Source organism: Myotis myotis, unplaced genomic scaffold (assembly GCF_014108235.1).
Source record: "Myotis myotis isolate mMyoMyo1 unplaced genomic scaffold, mMyoMyo1.p scaffold_m19_p_2, whole genome shotgun sequence".
NCBI lineage: Eukaryota > Metazoa > Chordata > Mammalia > Chiroptera > Vespertilionidae > Myotis > Myotis myotis.
Window position 1 is genome coordinate 136596988 of NW_023416324.1, and position 19456 is coordinate 136616443.

Genomic DNA, 19456 nt, shown 5'->3' on the forward strand with positions numbered 1-19456 from the left:
TTTAGGGAATTTTTATTGGAGGTGGTAGAAATCAGAAAAATTGGTAACAATTTAGAAAACAGCTACAGTGGTCCAAGAATGAGGGGAGGCTACATACACACACACACACACACACACACACACACACACACACACACACACACTCCAGAAGTGACAAATGACTGTAGAGGACAGTTCTTTCCTTTCTCTGCTCCTTTTCCACATGACAGAAGTTGGGGACTACTGAATCTTATTTCTCTGTATTTGTATTGTGGGCAATGCCACATAACAAAGGAGAAGGGGTGGTTATGTTCAACAGATAATTATTGAGTCTGCAGTGGACTGGCAGCTGGGCTTTCCTGTAATGGCCGCCATCAGCCTCTGTTCTGAATGCCTGAAACAGACCACTCTCTTCTAAACCTAGGACAATATATAAATTGGGCCTCAGCCTACATGATTGATCTAGTCACCATTCCTGGTTAGTGTTTTTCTCTTGTCTTGTATTGAGTGTTTGCCCTACCAATATATGTTGTGATGTGGCCTGTATGTTGTGAATAACTCACTTGGGTGAGAAGGGTGAGAGATCTGATTATCTGCTGTTTTAACATCTAACCCCTCCTAGATCCACTTACTTCTACCAGCTATTTAGTGCGATGGTTGCGAATAAGAAAAAAAAATATTTCCAGAACATTTTGTCATTGTCTTAGTCCATTCAGGCTGTTATAACAAGATACTAGAGACTGGGTTAATAAACAGCATGAATTTATTTCTCACAGTTCTGGAGGCTAAAAATCAGGATGCCAGCATGGTTGACAGAGGCCCTTTTATGGGCTGAAACTTCTCCTTGTATCCTCACCTGGTGGAAGGGGGTAGGAATCTCTCTGGAACCTTTTTTATAAGGGCACTAATTCCATTCATGAGGACTGCTCCCTCATGGCATAAGCATCTCCCAAAGGCCCCACACCCAACCCCATCATCGTTAGAGGTTAGGATCTCAACATATGAATTTTTGGGGAACACACTCAGCCAAAGCAGTTATTGCACAAAAAGTACTTGCTTATCATGACTATTTGAAACTATGAAAATATAGGGGGGGAAAAAGGTGTCTCCATAGTTCTACATACAGACAACTGGTCTTGGTTTATATTCTTCTAGCTTTTTTGTTCTACACATATTTTTAAAATAGTTGTGTCTGTCAGTGTATAACAGTTTACAAACTGCATTTTTTTCTTTTTGCATTTTAGGATTTCTCATGCAGCCAATGTCATGTGGGTTTTAGTCACTAACTCCTATTTGTTGATTAGATTGTGCCTCAATTTATATAACAAACCTGTTTTTTGAATGTCTTTTGTTGTCTCATGCTGTTGTAATTTTTAAATTTTCAATAAAGGTGTTTATGTGGTCTTTATATTTTGGATTATTACCTTGGAATATTTCCCAATGTGAATTATTAAGTCAAAGAGCATAAACATTTTTAAGGCTCTAATTACTATTGTTAGAGAAGCATTAAGAGCTATTTCTTAGTATGGATATGTTGGTTTCATTGGTTTAGGTGAAACCCAGTGACAGGGCCATGGTGCATTGAAGTTGGTAAGACTAATCCAGTAGAGATATCTTAACACATCCATGCATACAACAATACATATATACTAGGTTTCCTTAGGTAGAATCAACAAGCAGTGGGTTTAAAATATATTTTAACTAAATCTCCTTGTTTATCTTTACTGCTTTGTCTTTTAACTATTTTAACCTCCCAAGGCAAATGTAGTTTATTCAATATCTGCATTTTCCTGAGGTTCTTTGAACCATCTTGTCATAGTGATTTTAGAGAAACTTCACTTCTTTGGGAAAATTTCACAAAGACGTTCACATCCTAATCCCCACAGCTTGCGAATATGTTAGGCTATATGGCAGAAGAGAATTAAGGTTACAGACAGAATTAAGTTTGTTAATTAACTGATCTAAAGTAGGAAGATTATTCTTAACTGTCCAGGTAGACCTAATGTAATTACAAGGACCCTTACAAGCAGAAGAGGGAGGCTGAAGACAAGTCAGAGAAAGAAATGTGGTGATGAAAGCAAGGTCAAAGAGTTAGTATGCTGCTGACTTGGAACGTGCAGGAAAGGGCCCGTGAGCTAAGGAGTGTAGGCTTTAGAAGCTAGAGAAGGCAAGGAAACAGAATCTTTCCTAGAGCTTCCAAAAAGGGATGTAGCACAGCCAACACATTGATTGTAGTCCAGTGAGACTGCATCACACTTCACAGCTACAGAACTAAAAGATATTAAATTTTTTATTGTTGGCACTATTACAGATGTTAAAATTATGTTTGTTTTTAGCTACTTGTGGTGATTTCTAATGGCAGCAGTACAAAACTACAACAGGTAGTTGTCATTTAAAAAAAGATATTTTTATTGATTTTTAGAGAGAGGAAGGGAGAGGGAGAGAGAGAGAAAAATCATTGATCAGCTGTCCCCTGCATGCCCCCCACCAGGGACTGAGCCTGTAACTCAGGCATGTACCCTGACCCCAGGAATTGAACCCCTGAAACCTTTTGGTGCATAGTATGATGACCAACCAACTGAGCCACACCAGGCAGGGCAGTTGTCATTTCTAAATAGAGTTAAACCACGTTTAACTCTGTTTTCTATTTTATATCATTTTAATTTTGCCTTCCATTTATCGAGTAATCAAACTGCCATTATGAGGAAGTAAATATTCTTATTTTGTTCGAGTCTAAAACTTGCTTGCCAAGAAGTGTTTGAGTAGATGCATAAACTGTGTTGTTTCCAGAAAATGGAATATTATTTAGTGCCAAAAGAGAAATGAGCTAACAAGCCACAAAAAGACATGGATGGATGTTAAATTCATATTACTAAGTGAAGGAAAAAATCTGAAGAGGCTGCCTACTATATGAATCCAACTATATGACATTCTGGAAAAGGCAAGACTATGGGAACAGTAAAATATCAGTGGTTTTTGTAACTCCTACTTGCCCTTTAGTAGTGACCAGAAGCTAACACCTTCAGGAAGCCTTTCCTGCACCCACCCGTCTAGGTAGGGATAGATGCTCTCTTAGGGTTTCCATATGTTCCTGTGTTTACCACTATCCATAAGGCACAACACACTATTTAGTAACTTTTGGATTGCTTTTCTTCATTCCCTAAACGTTTAGTTTTCCTCTTGAGCAAGGCATAATTTCTTCTCTGTGGCCCTAATACTTTAGAGTATCTGGCATATATTGGGCTTTCCATAAATATTGGTCAAATAAATGCAAGATATATATATATATAGTCAATATATCTTATTGCTAGGGACAGTTCTGCTTTTTTATATACAAAAGATCTATTCTTCACTTATAATATAGCTGAGGTACTTTTAAAATTAAGACTATTTAGTAGAGCAGTTTCAGGTTCACAGCAAAATTGAGAGAAAAGTACAGAGATGTCTTATATACCTGTTGCTCCCACACATGCATAACCTCCCTTATCAACATCTCCCACAAGCGTGGTGCATTTTTACAGTTAATGTATGTACATTGACACATCACACATCATAGTTACCCAAAGTTCATAGTTTACATTAGGGTTCACTATTGGTCTTGCACATTTTATGGGTTTGGAGATACATATAATGACATCTATCCATCATTACAATATCATACCAAGTATTTTTAATGCTCTAAAAATCCTGTTTCTGCCTATTCATCTCTCTGTCCCGCCCACACCTGGCAACCACTGATTTTTTTCACTGTCTCCACAGTTTTGCCTTTTGCAGAATGTTATGTAATTGTAATAAATACAATAGGTGGCCTTTTAGATGAGTTTCTTTCACTTAGTAATATGCATATAAGGTTCATCCATTTCTTCTCATGACTTGATAGCCCATCTACTTTTGGGTCTGTATAATATTCTACTGTCTGAATGTACCAGTTTATCTATTCACCTACTGAAATAAATCTTGGTTAGTTCCAAGTTTTGGAAGTTATGAATAAAGCAGCTGTAAACATCTGTGCAGGGTTTTGTGTGGACATACATTTCCAACTCCTTTGCATAAATACCAAGGACCTTGACTGCTATATAAGGTGGTGAGAGTATGTTTAGTTTTGTAAGAAAATAACTGTCTTCAAAAGTGGTTGTATCATTTCGTATTCCTGCCAGTGATAAATGAGAGTTCCTGTTGCTCCACGTCCCTGCCAGCATTTGGTGTTGTCAGTGTTTTGGCCATTCTTATAGGAATGTAGTTGTATCTCAGTGTTATTTTAATTTGCATTTCCCTGATGACATATGATGTGGAGCACTTTTTTCATATATTTATTTGCAATCTATATATCTTCTTGGGTCAGGTGTCTGTCTGTTAAGGTCTTTGGTCTAGGTTGTTATTTTTTCTTATTGTTGAGTTTTAAGATCTTTATATGTTTTTGATAACAGTTCTTTATCAGTGTGTCTTTTGTAAATATAGTCTCCCAGTCTGTGGCTTGTCTTCTCATTCTGTGGATATTGCCTTTCACAAAGCAGAAGGTTTTCATCTTAATGAAGTACAGTTTATGAATTCTTTCTTTCATAGATTTTGACTTTGGTATTGTACCTAAAAAAAATCATAGGTTTTCTCCTATGTTACCTTCTAGGAATTTTATAGTTTTGCATTTTATTTTGGGTCTGTGATTCATTTTGAGTTAATTTCTGTGAAGAGTATAAAACTTGCAACTGGATTTTTTTTTTTTTTTTTGTACGTGGATGTTCAGTTGTTGAAGAGGCACTCCCTGAAAAGATGATATTTGCTCCATTGTATTACTTTTGTTATAGATGTTTGTAATGAATCATATAATTTCAAGGAAAACTTTTTTTTTTTTACTTTAGCAAGGAGAAGTTGGGGGGAAAGATGATGTTCTCAGTGTTTGCCTGAGATAGTCAAAGAGCAGTTGACTATATTTATGTGGAACTATTTCTGGGTTCTCTATTTTTGTTTCATTGATCTATTTGTTATTCTTTTGGCAATACCACACCATTTTCATTATTCTGGCTTTATAGTGAATCGTAAAGATGAGCAGTACCAGTCCTCCAACCTTGTTCTTCTTCAGTATCGTGTGGCTAATCTAGATCTTTTACCTTTCTGTATGAACTTTAGAATTAGCTTGTTGATATTCACAAAATAACTAGGTGGTACTTTGATTGGGATTGCATTGAATCTATAGATTAAGTCATCTTGATGATGTTGAATCTTCCTACCCATTAGTTCTTTGAATTTGTTCATCAGAGTTTTGTAGTTTTCCTCATGTAGATCTTACATACATATTTTGTTAGATTTATACCTAAGTATTTCATTTTTAGTGGTACATGTAAATGGTCTTGTGTTCTTCATTTCTGATTCCACTTGTTCATTGCTGGTATATAGGAAAGTGACTGACCTTTTATATATTAACCTCACTGGTTTGAGGGGGTTGGTCAATACAGCACATCCTGTGCTGACGAATGAGTTGGGTCATTTGAAATGAGCAGTTCCAGTCCTCTGGGAAAACTCAGAGCCCTGTCAACATCCTCTTATCTGATTAGCATTCTTTGACCCAATTTAAGGTCTTTCCTGGGCACTGGTGCAGGGAATGAGGTATTTCACAAGTCAAAGGCCACCAATTTTCTGTCCAGGCAGTGAGAGCTGATGATACATAGAGCAAGAAGTTGCCACATCTCATCCCATGGACTCTATGTCAGACCCTCCCTGTTGCTTTCTCTAAGTCTTTGTAATTAAGCCTTGTTCCTGGAATTAATTACTGTCAGATGTTTGTCATGAATCACATAATTTCAAAGAAAGCAATTTTCTTTTACTTTAACAAGAAGTTGAGGGGGAAAGATGATGCTCTCAGTGTTTGTCTGGGATAGTAATTGAGAAGATATTCTCTGAAGGATTCTAGTCTTTCTTCACTAGGTCTGAGACCCTCCTTGGTGATATGTGAATAGCCTGTGGCTTCAGGGGAACTGATTTCACCTTGTCAAGTGGGACCATGAAAGCTGAAACTTAGGTTTGTCTTGGTCAAGAGACAATCTTGAATTGGAGATATTTAAGGGTGCTAAGATGGCTTCTTGCTCCTATTCCTTGTTTCCTTAAGTTCTTGTGGTTAGGCTAGAGGAAGAATAAGGAGCTGAAAACAAGCTAGAAAGAATGCATTGTTAGATGAATGGGTGGATTTAAAAGAGAAGGGCTTAGGAAAGTAAGGTCCTCTGTATATTTCAATGTCCTTTAGGATTAGCATAGGCCTCAAACCCTCAGAAGAATCTTGGTTGCAACTTCCTGCATACCTTCTCATCCTCTCCCCACTCCTTTCAAGAACCCAGTCTTCTCCCCCATCCTCTAATCTGTCCAGAATGTCTTCATGAACTCTAAGGTGTAATGGCTGGTAATATACTGTCTCATAATGTTACCCCTCTCAAGGATCTTTACTTTTTTTCCCTGAAGCCAAGAGAATTCTATAAAATATAATTTAGATATAAGATAGTTAACAAGAGAAGAAATTTTGTGTTTTAAGCCCTCTAGAGATTATGACACACTGAAGTTTGCGAATCCCTAAACTATACAATTAATTCTGTTCCTTGGGCAGGTCTCCGAAGTTGTTTGAATTATGCTTTTTTCATCTCAAACTTTCATAGGGTTGCTAATGAGAATCAAAGAATGTGAAAATGTATTGTTTGGGAAACCAGAAATTGAGTACTCCCAGTGGACTTCTAGAGGAATAATTAGATCATCTTCTAGACATAAACTGGGAGGAAAGTTTTAGAAAAAAGTGTTGAACACCCAATAAACAATAGCTCCTATTTACCGAAATCACCATCACTATCATCATCATCATCATCATTGTCATCATCATTAGCCTGATTAGACTGATGCTAAATCCAGATGGTCTCATTCTGGCCAACATTTTTTCTATTATTTTCTGGTTCTAATTATAATAGTAATTCTAATTACAGAGTATTCTCAATAATATCAGAATATCTTATTCAAGGTCACAAAGATAGACCATATTATGGACCACAAAACAATTCTCAGCACATACAAAAGGAATCAATTCATTTAAAGTCTATTTCTCAGGGAGTGAGGAGAGAAGGGATTCCTAATATATAGTGACAGAAGATTTGACTTTGGCACAATGTACAGATCTTGTAACATAGAAACCCATACCTGAAACCTATATGCTCATGTTGATCAATGTCAGCTCAATAAATTTAATAAATAAGTAAAGTATATTTCTCAACCACAATGGAATTAAATTAGAATTAATAACAGAAAGATCCCTGCAAAACATCCAAATATTGGAAACAAATAATATACTTCTAAATTATACATGAGAAAAGAAGAAACCAAAAGGGGAATTAGAAATATTTTTAACCGAATGAAATGAAAATATAACATTTCTAAATTTTGGTTGATCAGAAAAGAGAGAAAAGACATAAATCAATATCAGGAACAAGAAAGGTGACATGATTACAAATTCTACAGATATTCAAAGATCAAATTCCTCGAAAGATACAAACTCACAAACCTCACTCAAGAAGAAACAATCTGAATATATCTGTATCTATTTATTAGAAAAATTAAATACTTATTAAAACAAAAAATTCCCACAAAACTCACCCCCAAAACAAAACAAAACAAAAATCTTCCCACAGAGAAAAATTCAAGCCCACATGACTTTATAGGCAAATTGTACCAAAACTTGACAAAGACATTATATATATGTATGTGTATATGTAAAAACTACAGACCATTATTATTCATGAATAGATGCAAATATTCTAAACTAAAATTTAGCATATTAAACCCAACAATATATTAAAAGGATACTAAATTATGACTAGGTGGGATTTGTCTAAAGAATGTAAGGTTTATTTAACAGTCAAACATCAATCAATGAAATTCACCTTATTAACAAAAAAAGAAAACCACGTGATTATCTTAACATAGTAGAAACTTAAAAAAAGTTTAACACCCATTTCTGATAAAAATTCTCAGAAAACTAGACATAGCAGGAACTTTCATAATTATGAAAAGGTTTATTTAACAGTCAAACATCAATCAATGAAATTCACCTTATTAACAAAAAAAGAAAACCACGTGATTATCTTAACATAGTAGAAACTTAAAAAAAGTTTAACATCCATTTCTGATAAAAATTCTCAGAAAACTAGACATAGCAGGAACTTTCATAATTATAAAAAGCATCTACAAAAAACCTAAAGATAAAACAAGCTAGGATGTCTGCTCTCACTTTCATTTAACACTGTATTGGAGGTTCTACTTTTTTCAATAAGGGAAGAAAAAGAAATAAAATGCATTCAATTGGAAATTTAAAAACTGTGAAACTGTCTTTATTTGAAGATGACATGACTTTCTACTTAGGTAATCTCATGGAATATAGCAAAAGGTTTTACAACTAATAACTGAAGTTGGCAAAGTTGCAAAATACAAGCTCAACATATGAAAATAAATTGTATTTCTATGCACTAGCAGTAAAAGTTGGTAATTGAAATGAGAAAAATATGATTTATGATAGCATTAAAATAAAAAATACTGATGAATAAATCTGACAAAATACGTGTAAGAACTAAACATTGAAAACTATAAAACATTGTTGAGAGAAATGAAAGAAAACATATAATGGAGACATATACTTGATTTATCTGTTGGAGCAGTCAATTTTGTTATGATGTCAATTCTCCCCAAATTGATCTATAGATTCAATGTAATCTCTATCAAAATCTACTACAGCTTCTTCTTCTTTGTTTTTTTTGTTTTTTTGTTTTGTTTTTTTGGTAGAATTTGACAAGCTGATTCTAAAATTCATGTGAACATACAAAAGAGTTACCTAGATAGGTTAATACTACTTGATTTTAAAACTTATAAAGCTGTGGTATTCAAGACAATGTGTTATTGGCATTAACATAGTACAAGTAAAGCAATGGAGCAGAATCGACTCCAGAATAAACCTGGGTAATATGGTAGTTCTATTTGACTTTTTTTTAGGAGCCTCCATCTCATATAAGTATTGCTACCCTGCTTCTTTTCATTTGCATTTGCATGAGATGTCCTTTTTCATCCCTTATTCTTAGTTTGTGTGTCTTTTGATCTGAAGTGGTTCTCTTGCAGGCAGCATATCTATGGGTCTTATTTTCTTATCCATTAATCCACCTTCTGTCTTTTGATTGAAGCTTTTAATTTACTTACGTTTAAAATAATTGTTCATAGGTATGTAGTTATTGCCATTTTATTATTCATATTTTTATCCCTTTTTCTTAAAGAAATCCCTTTGATTATTTCTTATAACACTAGTTTCGTGGTGATGAACTACTTAAGCTTTTTCTTATCTGGAAGCTCTTTATCTCTCCTTTGGTTCTAAATAGTAGCCCTGATTGGTAGAGTAATTTAGTTGCAGATCCTTGCTTTTCATCACTTTGAGTATTTCATGCTAATCCCTTCTCCGCTGTAAAGTTTCTGTTGAGAAATCAGTTGACAGTCTTATGGGAGCTCCCTTTTAGATAACTGCTTTTCTCTTGCTACTTTTAAGATTCTATCCTTGCCTTTAACCTCTGACGTTTTAATTATGATGTGTCTTGGTGTCAGCCTCTTTGGGTTCATCTTGTTTGGGACTTGGTACTTCCTGAACTCATATGTCTGTTTCCTTCACCAGGTTAAAAAAATTTTCAATCATTATTTCTTCAAATAGATTTTCAATTCCTTGCTTTCTCTCTTCTGGTATCCTTGTGATGCAAATGTTGTTTTGCTTGATATTGTCCCAGAAGCCCCTTAAACTATCCTCACTTTCTTTTTCTTTTTGCTGTTCTGATTATTTTCTGCTACCTTTTCTTCCAAATTGCTGATTCAATCCTTTGCTTCATTTAAAACACTGTTGACTTCTTTAAATGTATTCTTCATTTCAGTTGTATTCTTCATTTCTGACTGGTTATTTTTTTATTCCCATTTTTATGTCTCCTATCTTTTATTGAAATTCTCATTGAGATAACCTATTCTTTGCCTAAGTTCATTTAGCATCCTTATTAGCAGTGTTTTGAACTCTGTATCTGGTAGATTGCATGTCTCCATTTTATTTAGTTCTTTTTCTAAATTTTTGTTCTGTTCTTTCATTTGGGACATATTTTTGTCTCCTCATTTTGGCTGCTCCCCTGTATTTGTTTCTACATATTAAGTAGATCTGCCACATCTTTCAATTTTGGTAGGGTGGATTTATATAATAGGTGTCTTGTGGGTGCCAGTGGCACAGTATCCCTGGTTACCTGAGCTGGATGCTCCAGGGGTGTCCCTTGTGTGGGTTGTATGTGCTCTCCTGTTGTAATGGAGCCTTGATTGCTGTTGGCATATCAGTGGATGGGATTGACCCTCAGGTAGTGGGTACTGGCCATGACTACAGGGAACAAGCTGTTGTTGTGTGTGGGCTGACCCCAAAGAGTAGGATTTACTGTAGTGGTGTTCTGGTGCCTGCTGAATTCACCCTTTGGGTGTGTCATTTGTGAAACTAAACGGGTAGTACTCTTAAGTGGTCTGAAGCCAGCCAGGCCACTAGGTATGTTGGTTCTGGGGATTCTTGGGAAGGCCCCAGTGCAGGCCCAGGTCCTCTGTTTCCTGTGCCCGACACAGGGCCATCTGATAGGAGCTACAAGTGATTTGCAGTTGGTTTCTGCCTGCGCTGGGCTTGGAAGCACCTAAAAGAGGCTATTCTGTGAACTGAGGCCAGCTGCCACTGGTGCTGAGCTGGGGACCATTTAGCAAGAAGTACAAAGCATGCTGAGGCCAGCCACTGCTTGTTAGGGGTTTGTGAACTTTGAGAGATTTTAGAAAAGTCTGCAGAGTGGGCTGATGCTAGAAGCTTGTGAGGAATACCACTCAAAGAGGCTTGGGCTGGCCCTGGCTGGTGTTTTACCATGGTTAGAGCGTTGGCCCATGCAATGAAGGGTCACAGATTTGATTCTCGGTCAAGGGCATGTACCTGGATTGTAGGTTTGATCTCTGGCCCCGATTGGGGCACATGCAAGAGGCAACCAATCGATGTGTCTTCTAACATAGTTGTTTCTCTTTCTTTTGCTCTCTTCCCATCCCTTCTTCCCTTCCACTCTCTCTAAAAATCAATATAAGTCTAACCAATGGACACAGACACCAGGGAGTGAGGGCATGAGTGGGGGGATGTGGGGGCAATGGGGAGATAAGGACACATATGTAATACTTTAATCAATAAAGAAAAAAAATCAATGGAAAAAAAATATCCTCCAGTGAGGATTAAGAAAAAAAAAAAGTTCTGGCTGATACATGGGTTGAGTAGGGTGGGTTCTCAGAGAATCACCAGGGTGAGGCCAATTTGTTGGTGACTCAGATTTTGGTGCCTGCCTATGTCCGAAGGCTAGATCAGGGGAGGGCTCAGTAGATGCTACTATACCTATTAGAACGGCTAAATAGTCACAGGTGGTTAATAACTACTATATTGACAGTACAAGTATAAATCAAACAAATACTTTGTTTTATTTTCATTTCCTTATTTCTATTTATTCTCTTGTTAAGAGTCATTATTACACAAAGTAATACCCAACCTTGATCTTGCAATATTCTTAAATAATTTAATTATCTCATAAAACTGTTATTATTTTTGTTAACTTCAAACACAAATGTCTTTTTTAAAATATTTTTTATTGGCCTGGGCTGGTGTGGCTCAGTTGGTTGAACACCGTTGTGGGTTTGGTCCCTGGCTGAGAAACCAATCGATGTTTCTCGCTCTCTCCCTTTCTAAAATCAATAAAAACATAATTTAAAAAATACAATAAGAGCTTGTAACAGTTATAAGTTAAAATTCATGGCCCCACCCCTTTTCTACTAAATTAATTTTAAAAAGCTTTTTAAACTGATTTTTAGAGAGAGAAAGAAAGAGGGAGATAGAGAGAAACATTGGTGCAAGCAAAACATTGATGAGGCGAGCCCATAACCTGGGCATGTGCCCTGACCAGGAATTAAATCAGAAAACTTTTGGTGTATGGGATAACACCCAACCAACTGAGCCACACTGGCCCAGAGCCATGCACATGTTTTTAAGCTGGAGGAGATATAGAGATGAGAAGGAAAAGGGTATCACAAAGTCAAAACACAGAATTTCACATATGAAACTTTTGTTCACTTTTATCCTTGTCAGTTATTGTTACTTTAAATACTAAAATTATTCAACTATTGTATGCTATCATTTTCTAAGAATAGCTTGTTATTCTCAGTTTAGACCCATTTACCTCATCTTTCCCTTTTGTGTCAGGCTGTATTTTTATTTTATATTAGATTTAGAATGTGTCCTTCCCTTTGGAATACTGTTCTATACTTTATTTTAGTCACTAGCTATAGCCAAAAGGACCACATAGATACCTTGAGAGAGATGTACCCTAAATGTGCTTCAAAGGGTCCTTCTTTTTCATTTTCTTATTTCTGTTTATTCTCTCATTAGAGACATTATTAATGATGTAATTCTCAATCTCAGTTTTGCAGTATTTTCATTTTAATTTTTAAAAATTTATTGGGGTGACATTGATTAATAGGATCCTATAGGTTTCAAGTGCATATTTCTATGATTCATGACCTGTATATTGCATTGTCACCACCCAAAGTGAAATCATCTTCTACCTCCAGATATTTGCCCTCCTTACACACCCCATTCCCCACTTTCCATCTCCCACCCCCTTCGCTCTAGTAACCAATATTTTTGCAAAGATATGCTGGGGTTTTCTAGATATCTTTGCAGTATTTTAAAAGCATTTAATTAACTCTACTTGCAGTCTGCTTGTTATTCCCCAAAACAATGCAATGAAGTTGGGAAGCATCTAGAGATTTGGATTCTGTTGTTTAGAAAACTATGAACATGGCTATCCCAGCCTTTAAAAATCATCAGGCCTCCCATACCCCACATGCAATAATGTGTAAGGTTAGCCTGCTGGCCAAAGCTCCTCTATGGTATATTCCCAGGACATTCATCTTCCTACTTGTCCCACCTGCTGCCTCCTTGCATTCCTCCTGTTCTTGGGCTCCCTGCTGCTGTACTCTATTTTAGAACCCTCCTCTGACACATCCTCCTGTTCAGAGGAGAATAGTTTATTAGCTTATATTTCCCACTCAGCACTTGACTGCCTCAATTTTTACATTATTTGAAGCTGGTAAAATATAATGCCTCCACCTGTTCAAGCCCGGCACCTCAACAAAGAAAGGAGAATTTAGAGAATATAGGAAGGCAAGCCTCACCACTCAGAGATGTGTAAATTAGGTCTTAAAGAAGCTTGTTTTGAACCTAACAGAAAGAAAGGATTCTTTATACTCATACTAGAGGCCCGATGCATGAAATTAGTGCAAGGGGCTTGGCCCTTGCAGCCCCGGCTTCATTTAGAAGGTCATCTGGAAGGACGTCTGGAAGGTCATTTGGCTGTTTGGCCTAATTAGCATATTATGCTTTTATTATTATAGATAAAAACATAAGTTGCTAATTACCTCAAGATTTTAAAGCCACAAATCTAGAGAACAAGAAGCCTTTAGATAGATTGAAGAATGATCTGCAAGTGTCACTTAGGCATTTAAGGGGCAGTACTTCCCCGTGCTATATAGAAAGCATAGAGGAGAACTTCATTCTCTGGTCCAATATACCCCCATCGGAGCGGGATACTCGTCTAATTTATCACAGGTCTCACTCAGTAATTATAAAAACAACATTTGGGCTGAAAGCATGGAACACTGGTTTTCCATTTTCAAATATGAGTCAAAATAAAAATTATTTTTATTAGCATCTTCTAGAAAACCCCAGCATATCTGCATATTATAAATTGTAGCTATTTATATAAGCCTTTTTGAATCTCTCAGCAATAGGAGAGCAAATATGAGAGACTAAAAAAATGAGAACTGATAGGTAAAATGATTGCACAGGATTTATGTCCAAACTTTGAAGGACTTATAAATTTTAGTGAAAGTCTCATTTGAAATAATGGAATTAACAAGGAACACTTAAAAAGTCAAATATGCACAGCTTACAAATATGACACTTATTTAGAGCAGCGTTCTGGATGGCCTCCTGCCTTTTACCAACTTTCCCAAAGAGAGAAATAATATAAAGAAATGATGCTATATAATTATTCCACCAGGGTCTACTGTTGTGTAAAGAAAGCAGAGAACAAGTTCACAGGTTCTCACATCACGTATTTGACTAATTTTATTTTTGAAGGCTCCAGTGGCTTTATTTGTGTATTGTTTTATGATTTTACTTTTTTTTATTTTTTAACTTTATTTTCATTGTTGACACATTAAAGATGTCCCCATTTTCCCAACCCCCTTTGCCCACTTCCACCCAGCCCCCACCAGCTCCTTCCCTCTGGCCATCACCTCACTGTTGTCTGTGTCTATGGGTTATACATATATGTGCTTTGGATAATCTCTTCACCTTTTTTTTTCCTTTTAATGTTTATTTATTAAATTGATTGGGTAACATTGGTCGGCATGAACATATAGGTTTCAGGTGTGGGTTTCTATGTTACCAGATCTGTATATTGCACCATGTGCCCACCACCCAAAGTCAAATCTCCTGTCAGCTTACATAAGACCACCCCCTCCCCCTTTTATCCCTTTGCCTCTGGCAACCACCACACTGCTGCTTGTGTTTGTGAATTTCAGTTTTATATCCACACATGAGTGAAATCATATAGTTCTCGGCTTTTTCTCATTGACTTATTTCACTTAGCATAATATTCTCAAGATCTATCCATGTTGTTGCAAATGGAGCTATTTCATCCTTTCTTATGCCCGAGTAGTATTCCATTGTGTATACATACCACATCTTCTTTATCCACTTCTCTATCATGGGACACTTTGGTTGTTTCCATGTCTTGGGCACCTGAATAATGCTGCAATGAACATAGGGGTCTTCACCTTCTTTCGTCCAGTTCCCCATCACTCACCTCCCCTCTGACAAGTGTCGGTCTGTTCTGTGTATCCATGCCTCTTTGTTCATCAGTTTATTTCATTCGTTCGATTCCACAATACCATACAAGTGAGATCACCTGGTATTTGTCTTTCTCTGATTGACTTATTTCACTTAGCATAATAATTGCATCCATGCTGTGGCAAAAGGTAATTTGTTATTTTTTATGGCCACATAGTATCCATTGTGTAAATGTACCACAGATTTCTTGTCCACTCATCTACTGATGGGCCCTTGGGCCGTTTCCAGATCTTGGCTATTGTAAATAGCACTGCTATGAATATAGGGGTGCATATATTCTTTCAAATTGGTGTTTTTGGTTTCTTAGGACATATTTCCAGAAGAGGGATCGCTGGGTCAAATGGAAGTTCCATTTTTAATTTTTTAAGGAACCTCCATACTATTTTCCACAGTGGCTGCACCAGTCTGCATTTCCACCAACGGTGTACAGGAGTTCCCCTTTTTCCACATCTTTGCCAGCACTTGTTGTTTGTTGATTTATTGGTGATAGCCCTTCTGGCAAGTATGAGGTGGTAGCTCATTGTGGTTTTAATTTGCATCTCTCTGTTGATTAGTTACATTGAACATCTTTTCATAAATCTATTGGCCATCTGTATGTCCTCTTTGGAGAAGTGTCTATTCAGATCCTTTGCCTGTTTTTAAATTGGATTATCTTCCTGGTGTTGAGTTGTATAAATTATTTATATATTTTGGAAATTAACCCCTTATCAGATGTATCATTGGCAAATATGTTCTCCCATACAGTGGGTTCCCTTTTCGTTTTGTTGATGGTTTATTTTGCTGTGCAGGAGCTTTTTAGTTTGACGCATATTTTTGATGCAACTCCTGTGTGTGGAGTTTGTTTATCCCTAACCTTATTCCAGAAAAAAAAATAAAAGCAACTTATAAAATCACATAAATTAAGACTCCAAGTAAGCAAGAAATAAGGGTGGAGATGGAAAATAAAACCAGGCATGATTCCAAGACATGCATCATGTCTATACACTTAGTGTGGGCCGGGAACACGTTTGGCTCTGGTTTTCTAGCAGTCAATGCAGAACAAGAAACCTGGTTACGATGTCACGACATAAATACAGTTGCTCAGAAAAATTACAATAGTTTTTCACGTAAAGAAGAGTTAAAGTTTCTTCTCCACGGTTTTTACAAAGAGGATACTATACGGTTTCATAAGCAATGTCTAGCAGCACTCTTCCTTTGCACAATAGACTTTCATGGTTGATTCTTATAGTGGATTTCAATGTGGGTGATGGCATTATACCAAAGATTATCTAATAAAATATTTTGGAATGAGCCAATCTTATTGTCAAGAACTATGAAGGGTTGATATTTTACTGTACGTGCAAGCTAACACGCACAGTACATGGATGCTGGCAGGAGACACAAAACTCCTGAGTCAAAGACAAAGAGGACTGTTTATTTATTCAGAGCAATAGCAGTAGCCTGCATATCCGCATTTGTGCCAGTTCTAGGTGTCCCAGTGCCCCATAGGGAAGCACAAGGAGGTAGAGGTGACACCTACACACGCCATGGGTTATATTATAGAACAGGAGCCCTGTCCTTAGGAAACCTGAATCGTTGATAATAGGAAGTGAGCATGTGTTCCCTTGACTCCAGAGGGAAACACTGCCTTTATTACATAGGGCAGTAAACAAACTTCTATTTTCCAAAGCTGTTTGCTATACAGATATTCTTTTTGTTTAAATTTTAAAAAATATTAAAAAAAATATATGTTTTATTGATTTCAGAGAGGAAGGGAGAGGGAGAGAGAGAAACATCAATGATGAGAGAGAATCATCAGCTGCCTCCTGTGCGCTCCCTACTGGGAATGAGCCTCAACAGTATTTTTTTATAATTTTCTTTTAACAGCAGTTTTAGGTTCACAGCAGAAGGTAGAGATTTCCCATATACCTGACCAGGAATGGAACGGGTGACCTCTTGGTCCCTGTGTCTATGCTCAACCACTGAGCCATACCTGGCTGAGCTAAAATATTTTTTATTGACTTTTGCAGAGAGAAGAAGGGAGAGAGAGAGAGAGAGAGAGAGAGAGAGAGAGAGAGAGAGAGAGAGAGAGAGAAACACTGATGTGAGAGTGAAACATCCATTGGCTGCCTCCTGCACACCCTGCACTGGGGATTGAGTCAGCAACATAGGGATGTGCCCTGACCAGGAATCAAACCAGCAACCTTTTGGTAGCACTGAATGACCAACTGAGCCACACCAGTCAGAGCCAAATATTATTGAAAAACAAGCCTGGAACACAGGGAATCAGTGCCTCTTCTCATAAGATGTGCAGAAATGGGAGGGACCCTTGACTTGTCTCCCAACAACTATCAATCCAGTCATACTCTAGTTCTCTCTGGTTTGATTCAGAGCTAACCTTCAGACTATCTGGAAGAATTGATGAATTTTGCTTCATTTGATACTTACTCATCGTACTTACTGCATTCTCATTATATGCACTGGGTACAGTGATAAGCAAAAACAGACGTGGTTCCTGCCTTCACAGGATAAAGACAACGCACATATATTTTATGTGTTTTTCCAGCAGTTATTCCTAAATGTTCTCAACAATATTTTTTTTATAATTTTCTTTTAACAGCAGTTTTAGGTTCACAGCAGAAGGTAGAGATTTCCCATATACCTACTCCTTGACCCCACACATTTAGAGATAACATCATATACCCTCCACCCTCCCCATACCAACATCCCCATCAGAGTGGTACATTTGGTACAATTGATGAGCCTAAATTGACACATTGTTATCATCCAGAGTCTATATTTTACATATAGTTCACTCTCAGTGTTGTGCATTCTATGGAGCTGAACTAGGTTCAACTTTAAACCTAGTAAAACTAGGTTTTTCACAGATATTGGTGAATACAATATTCTACAATCTCACAACTAATGGAGCTTTAGATTTCTATATTTTCAGATAAATATAGACACAACCAGGGCTTCGTATTGGCCTTCTCTCATGACAGCTGAGAGACCTCACAGGGATGCACGGATTAGTCCAGAGCCATCATCTCCAAGGTACCCATGGTCAGAGGGTAATTCTTCCTTGAAAATGGCCTTAAATCCTCTAATGATCACATGCCCACAGCTCTGAAGTTTTATTCCATGTAGCAAGGCGCTTACAGTTCCTCGGGACTATTTGTCCACCTCCCGCTTGGGTTAGGACTCTGACATGATGGGAAACTTTTCGTTCATTGAGAAGTGAAATGTCTCCTCTAACATGGTCTGCTTCTTTATGAGGTGCCCCTCCCTGGTCTTTGGAGAGGAAGTCTGCCAGTGTCTTCACTGACTGCTCAGTGTCCTACTAGTTAAGGCAATAAATCACCTTTTCCGGACAAAATAATCGGAGATCAGCCTTTATTCAATTAGCTCCCAGACAGTTTCAAACTGCAAATAATGATTGCTCAAGCAGCCTACAGGCCAAGCGGAGACTGATCCCGTAATTCCATTACCTAACCCGCGGACCAGCCCCACACACAGCCTTCTTCTCAATATTTTTGCTCGGTTATTTTTTCCCCTCAGGAACCTGTCGTTTCTGCTGGCACAGAGGCCTCCCTGGCAATGGCATATAGAGGCGGAATCAGCGGTGCCAGCTGGATGAATGTCCGAGCTCGGGTTCGAGAGAGCTGCCTAGTCGAGTAAAACATTAGAGATGAAAAGACCTGGTAAATAACCAGATCCCCTCAGTAACCAGGGCCAGAGCATTCCTAGGGTGAAAGCTGAGACCGCGCCAGCTCTAATGACTTTAACAATGCGCCTCCTCACACTTTATGCGGAAGACAGACAGGGCTGTCTCTTCAGTTTCTCTTTGGGAAGTGTATTGACTGGAATCTCATTTGACCAGAGTTAGTCCGCTTCCCTCAGCTACAGCAATCCCATGAAATAGCCTATTTTCAGAGGCAATATGAATGTACAGACAACACTTAAAGCACTTTATTAATGCAGCCATTCCAGCAAGGCCTATATTCATGGAAATGTGAAGTAGGACCAGAGTGGACACACATGAGCGTTGGAGATAGAAGCACCCAGTTAGAATATAGTTCTACTTACGTGGGGAAAATATTTTTGCTGTTTTCAGTGACTGTTATTTATTAAATGCTTTCTGTGGGTCAGCTACTATGGTAAACACTATCCCAAAATCCTGCTAGCAAATGTATGAACTCGGTACTATCATCTCTACTTTAGAATTTAAAGTTTAGTAATTACGAGTGCAAGCTCTGGGGCTAAATTGCCTGATTAAAATGCCAGCTCTGTTGCTTACTAGTTGTGACCTTGTGCCTGCCACTTATCCTCTCTATGCCCAGTATTTGTCACCTGTAAAGTAGAGATGATGACACTGGCTGCTTGTAGGTTATTTTGAGGAGTAAATGTTTTAATATATGCGAACTGATCATATCAGCACCTGGCATGAAGCAAGCACTTAAATGTAAGCAAAGTTGATGAGCTAGAGATGGAGCA